Source organism: Tursiops truncatus, chromosome 11, assembly GCF_011762595.2.
Source record: "Tursiops truncatus isolate mTurTru1 chromosome 11, mTurTru1.mat.Y, whole genome shotgun sequence".
In the NCBI taxonomy this organism is placed as follows: domain Eukaryota; kingdom Metazoa; phylum Chordata; class Mammalia; order Artiodactyla; family Delphinidae; genus Tursiops; species Tursiops truncatus.
Genome location: NC_047044.1, coordinates 102,154,817 through 102,162,066, shown reverse-complemented (window position 1 = coordinate 102,162,066; position 7,250 = coordinate 102,154,817).

Below are 7,250 nucleotides of genomic sequence, written 5' to 3'. Positions count from 1 at the left end.
GACTTGGAAGAAACCAAAATGTCCATCAACAGAAAAATGCACAAAGAGGAAGTGGTCCATGTAAACAATGGAATATAAGCCATGGAAAACAATGAAACAGTGCCGTTTGCACCACCATATAAGGACCTAGAGATAATCACTCAAATTAAAGAAAGAAAGTGAAAGACAGATATCCTATGACATCACTTCTAGGTGTTACCTAAAAGTTGATACTCATGAACTTATTTCCAAGAGAAGGAAAAGCATGGATTAAGAAAAAAAAATTATGTTTAACCAATGGAAAAGTGTAAGGAATGTGTGAATTAGGATATGAGGGTTAACAGACATGTACTAATACATATGAAATATATAATCACAAAATACCTATGGAATACCAAGAGAGGTCTAGGCAACACTCTGTAATAACCTACACGGTAAAGAATGCAAAGATAAATGACAGATACATTGATATAATGAACCAGATTCTGTACACCTAGGAGAAACAAAATATTTTTATCAAGTTTGCTCTGATAATTAATAAAAATTAAATTTATAAAACAAACAAGAAGTAAGGAGATATAAGCTCTTGGGGATGTGCTCTGGCACATTCCACTCTAATTTGCAGCCTACTAACACGATTTCCAGGAAGGCTCTGCTGCCCAAAAACCCAGAGTTGGAAATGTAGAAATTCTGTTGCCTTGTGGCCGTTTTCCGCAAGAGCGGCGTTAAGCCCACAGCTAATGTTCTCTTAACATTCACAAGGACTCAGGGCTGCAAAGGACACCTGCCCTAAACAACTGTGCTGAGGTAGGGAATGGACAATAAAATTCAAAACTGGCAAATTTTTCAAGACGATAGTATGAAGAGGTAAGTTTGACTCACTCTCTTGTTTAAAAAAAGGAAAATGGGTGAAAGCTCAACCTCAGGAATTATTAGACTCATGCAAGTCTAATGTACAAAAAGGTTTCAACTCACACCAGTCGACTGACCATCAGCAAAAGGTCTACAAACAATAAATTCTGAAGGGGTTTTAGAGAACTGTGTACCCTCTAGCTGCTGGTGAGATGTAACGTGGTAAGAGCCAATAATGAGAACAGAAAGGAGCTACGATTAAAAGTAAAAGTTGAGGTACCATTCGATGCAGCAGTCACACCACTGGGCCTCTCACCTGAGAAGACCAGAATCGAGAAGACGCGGGCTGCAAAAGCTGCACTGCAGCCTTATTCACAATAGCCAAGACAGTGAGGCCACCAAAATGTCCATCAACAGATGTATGGATGAAGAAGAAGTGGTCCACGCTCACAATAGAATATTAGCCATGGAAAACAATGAAACACTGCTATTTGAGGCGCCATAGATGAGCTTGGAGATAATCACAGAATATGAGGTAAGTCAGAAAGCAAAAGACCTATATCCTATGATATCACTTATAGGCGTTATCTAATAACTAACACAAATGAACATGTTTCCACAGAGAAAGACACTCACAGACTTAGAAATTAAGTATGCTTATCTAAAAGGAAAGGTGGGCAGAATGGATAAATTAAGATTAACGTTACCATACGTATACAAATACATATAATAAACATATATCAAAAAGACGGACCATATAGCAAGGGAGGTCTACGGAACACTGTAATATTTTACATGGGAAGAGGATCTGAACATGAGTAGACATATATATTGTACAAATGAACCAGATTGTGTACATCTGGACAAACAATATCTAATCATTACCCCGATTAAATAAATTTTAAAAACCAAGATGTAATGAGACATAAACTTATGGGCGTTCCTCCTGGCACATTCCATTCTAACTTAAAACCTAGGACCACGACTTCCAGAAAGGCTCTGCTGCCCTAGTACCCAGATTTGGGAAAGGACAAATGTTGCCTCCTTGTGGCCGTTTCCCACAACAGCAGCTTTAAACCCAGTGCTAATGGTCACTAAATATTCACCAAACTTGCAGTTCTGTAATGACATCTGCCCTCCAAAAAAATCCTGGGGTCGAATATCCACCAAAAATTCAAAAGAGGGCAACCTTCCAAGAAGACAGCTTCAAGAGATAGATTGTACTCACACTTGATTTTTAACAGAAAGGAAAAAGGCGTGGAAAATGATGAATTTTAGGAATTTCTAAAGTCATGCAAACCCAAATTACAAAAACCTATCAGGTCACAGCAGTCAGATTGGCCATTAGCAAAAATGCTGCAAACTATAAATGCTGAAGGGATTGTGGAGAAGTTCGTACCCTCGGCTCTAAGGGAGACATGGTAAGAGCCACTAATGAAAACACAATGGAGGTGCTTTGAAAAGGTAAACATTGAGCTACTAGTCAATCAGTCACACCCACTGCTGGGCCTATCACCTGAGAAAATGAGAATCAAAAAGTCACAAGCTGGCAATCTTGCACTCCAGCAATATTTAATATAGCCAACACTTGGAAGCAACGAAAATGTCCCTCAACAGAGCAATGCACCAAGAAGTGGTCCATATACAAAATGGAATATTACTCCGATAAAAATATAAATTAAATTAAAAAAACAAACAAAAGTAAGGAGACATCAGCCTTTGGGGGTTTTATCCGGGCACATTCCACTCTAATTTATAACCGAGGAAGACCACCGGCCGGAAGCTCTGTTTCCCTAGTACCAGCATAGGGAACAAAGAAAGGCTGCCGCAATCTGGCCGTTCCCTGCAAAAGCAGCTTTAAAGCCTGTGCTAATGGTCACTTCATGTGAACAAGTACTGCAGGGCTGTAAATGAAACCTGCCCTCAAAATGTTTTGAGGGAGGTAATGGCCAATAAATTTCAAAATGTAACACATACTTTAGAAAACACTTTGAAGAGCTAAGCTGTAATCACAGTTTGAAAAATAAAAAGGACATGACTTAAAGCTCAATTTCAAAGGATTATGAGTCATATGCAAATTCAAACACAAAGAGGTATCAGCTCACACCAGTCAGAATATCCATCAGCGAGAAAACTACAAACAATAAATGCTGAAGCCATAAAAAGAAACGAAATTGAGCTATTTGTAATGAGGTGGATAGACCTAGAGTCTGTCATACACAGTGAAGTAAGTCAGAAAGAGAGAGACAAATACCGTATGCTAACACATATACCTGGAATTTAAGGGAAAAAAATGTCATGAAGAACCTAGGGGTAAAACAGGAATAAAGACAGAGACCTACTAGAGAATGGACTTGAGGATATGGGGAGGGGGAAGGGTAAGCTGTGACAAAGGGAGAGAGAGGCATGGACATATATACACTACCAAACGTAAGGTAGATATCTAGTGGGAAGCAGCAGCATAGCACAGGGAGATCAGCTCGGTGCCTTGTGACCGCCTGGAGGGGTGGGATAGCGAGGGTGGGAGGGAGGGAGACGCAAGAGGGAAGTGATATGGGAACATATGTATATGTATAACTGATTCATTTTGTTGTAAAACACAAGCTAGCACACCATTGTAAAGCAATTATACTTCAATAAAGATGTTAAAAATAAATAAATAAATAAATGCTGAAGGTGTTGTGGAGAAATGCATACCCTCAACTTTAAGTGGGATGTAACCTGGAAAGAGCCACTAATGAGCACAGAATCGTGGTGCATTTAAACGGTAAACCCCGAGATACCATATGATACAGGATGCCCACTCCTGGGCCTATAACATAAGAAGACAGAATTGGAAAGACACAGGCAGGCAAATGTGCAGTGCAGCAGTATTACAATAGCCAAGACATGGAGGCAACCAAAAAGTCCATCAAGAGGTGAGTGGACAAAGAAGAACTGGTACATGTACTGATGGAATACTAGCTAGGGAAAAAAATGAAACAATGCCATTTGCAGCACCGTAGATGATTCTAGAGGTAATCAGGCAAATTGTACTAAGTCAGACAGCAAAAGACACATATCCTATAATATCACTTATAGGTGTTAGCAAAAAATTGATACCAATGAAGATATTTCCACAGAGAAAGGCGATCACAGATTCATTAAACAAACTTATGGTTCACCAAATGGAAAGGTGTGAGGACTGGATACATTAGGATATTGGAGTTAACACAGATATAGAAACACATGTGAAATATATAATCACCAAAGACCTACGGAATACCAAGAGAAGACTACTCAACATTGTGTCACAAGCTACATGAGAAAACGATCTGAAGAAGTATAGATACATGTATATGTGTAAAAGAACCACATCTTACACACCTAGAACAAACAAAACATTTTAATCAAATTTGCTCTGATAAAAAATAAAAATTAAAAAAAGAACAAGAAAAAAAAAGAGAAAAAAGGGAAAAAAAGAACGAGAAGTAATGAGACATACACTTAAGGGGCTTTTTGCTGGCACATTGCATTCTAGTTTACAACCAGAACACGACTTCCATTAAAGCTCTGTCATCACTAATAAAGCAGCTTTATAAGCAATGTTGAAGGTAGCTTAAAAGAATTCTCACTAATTATTGACAGTAACAAGAAAACAAACAAAAGTAAAAACCTCACGGCAAAAAGTATACATAGAGTAAGGGTAGTAGATCAAACACTTATTAAACTTCTGTAAAGAATAAAAGACAACAGTAGTATTTTTTTTAAAAGAGAGGGCCCAAATAAATCAGAAATGAAAGAGATGATGTTACAAGAGCCACCACAGAAATACAAAGTATCCTAAGATACACACAAGGTAACTCAGGGCTCAGACTGGACAGAGCCCACTCTCCATTCCCCTGTACATGACTTACAGGAGGCTTAGGAACTGAGGAGGGGGTCCCTGAGGAGAGGCACAAGATAGAAGATGTTAGGCATTAACATGACTGCATTCATCTTAAACGTGCCTGAACTACATTCACACGAGATGATTTTGTCCTGTATGTACATCAGCACCTCTAGTCGGAACTGCAGATCTTTGGCTTCACCACCTCTATGACAGCATTAGCTTCACCTGCTGTGGACCGTCTCCTATAGGATTTCTAGAACCACAAAGCATCGAAGCTTCACAGGACCCAGAGTCTGTGCGACTCCACTCCGAGTCTCAGAGTCTCAACTGCACTCAGAGACTCAGAGTCTCAACAGAGACTCCACTCTTGGAGGACACACACAAAGTAGTGTGCACATCAGGACCCAGGGGAAGGAGCAGTCACCCCGTAGGTGAATGATCATACCTAGCTGCTAGTTTTAGAGGGTCTCCTGCAGAGGCGGGGTGTGGCTGCGGCTCACCATGGGGACAATGACACTGGCAGCAGAAGTTCTGGGAAATACTCCTTGGCGTGAACTCTCCCAGAGTCCACCATTAGCCCCACCAAGAGCAAGCTAGGCTCCAGGGCTGGGTCGCCTCAATCCAAACAACCAACAGGGAGGGAGCCCAGCCCCATGCATCAGCAGACAAGCGGATTAAACTTTTTATTAAACTTTTATTTAATCCACAGACAAGCAGATTAAAGCTCTGCCCACCAGAGCAACACCCAGCTCTACCCACCACCAGTCCCTCCCATAAGGAAGCTTGCACAAGCCTCTCAGATAGACTCAATCACTGGAGAGCAGACAGCAGAAGCAAGAAGAACTACAATTCTGCAGCCTGTGGAAGGAAAACCACATTCACAGAAAGATAGAGAAAATGAAAAGGCAGAGGACTTTATACCAGATCAAGGAACAAGATAAATCCTCAGAAAAACAACGAAATGAGGTGGGGATAGGTAACCTTCCAGTAAAAGAAGTCGGAATAATGATAGTGAAGATGATCCAAGACCTTAGAAAAATAATGGAGGCAAAGATCGAGAAGATGCAAGAAATGTTTAACAAACACCTAGAAGAATTAAAGAACAAACAAACAGAGATGAACAGTACAATAACTGAAATGGAAAATGCACTAGAAGGAATCAGTAGCAGAATAACTGTGGCAGAAGAACGGATAAGTGACCTGGAAGACAGAAAGGTGGAAATCACTGCCATGGAACAGAATAAAGAAAAAGAATGAAAATAAATGAAGACACCCTAAGAGACTTCTGGGACAATATTAAATGCAACAACATTCACATTATAGGGGTCCCAGATGGAGAACAGAGAGAGAAAGGACTCGAGAAAATATTTGAAGAGATTATAGTTGAAAACTTCTCTAGCATGGGAAAAGAAATAGCCACCGAAGTCCACGAAGCGCAGAGAGTCCCAGGCAGGATAAACCAAAGGAGAAAAATGCCGAGACACACAGTAATCAAATTGAAAAAATTAAAGACAAAGAAGAATTATCGAAAGCAACAAGGGAAAAATGACAAATAACATACAATGGAACTCCCATAAGGTTAACAGCTGATTTCTCAGCAGAAAATCTACAAGCCAGAAGGGAGTGGCATGATAAATTTAACGTGATGAAAGGGAAGAACCTACCACCAAGAGTACTCCACCCAGCAAGTATCTCGTTCAGATTTGATGGAGAAATCAAAAGCTTTACACACAAGCAAAAGCTAAGAGAATTCAGCACCACGAAACCAGCTCTACAACAAATGCTAAAGGAACTTCTCTAAGTGGGAAACACAAGAGAAGAAAAGGACCCACCAAGACAAACCCATAACAATTAAGAAAATAATAATAGGAACATACATATCGATAATTACCTTAAACGTGAATGGATTAAATGCTCCAACCAAATGACACAGGCTCACTGAATGGATACAAAAACAAGACCCATATATATGCTGTCTACAAGAGACCCATTTCAGACCTAGGGACACATACAGACTGAAAGTGAGGGGATGGAAAAATATATTCCATGCAAATGAAAATCAAAAGAAAGCTGGAGTAGCAATACTCATATCAGATAAAATAGATTTTAAAATAAAGAATGTTACAAGAGACAAGGAAGGACACTACATAATGATCAAGGGATCAATCCAAGAAGATATAACAATTATAAATATATATGTACCCAACATAGGAACACCTCAATATATAAGGCAACTGCTAACAGCTATAAAAGAGGAAATCAACAGTGACACAATAATAGCAAGGGATTTTAACACGTCACTTACACCAATGGAGATCATCCAGACAGAAAATTAATAAGGAAACACAAGCTTTAAATGACACAATAGACCAGATAGATTTAATGGATATTTATAGGACATTCCATCCGAAAACAGCAGATTACACGTTCTTCTCAATGGCACATGGAACATTCTCCGGGATAAATCACATCTTGGGTCACAAATAAAGCCTCAGTAAATTTAAGAAAACGGAAATCATATCAAGCAGCTGTTCCGACCACAATGCTA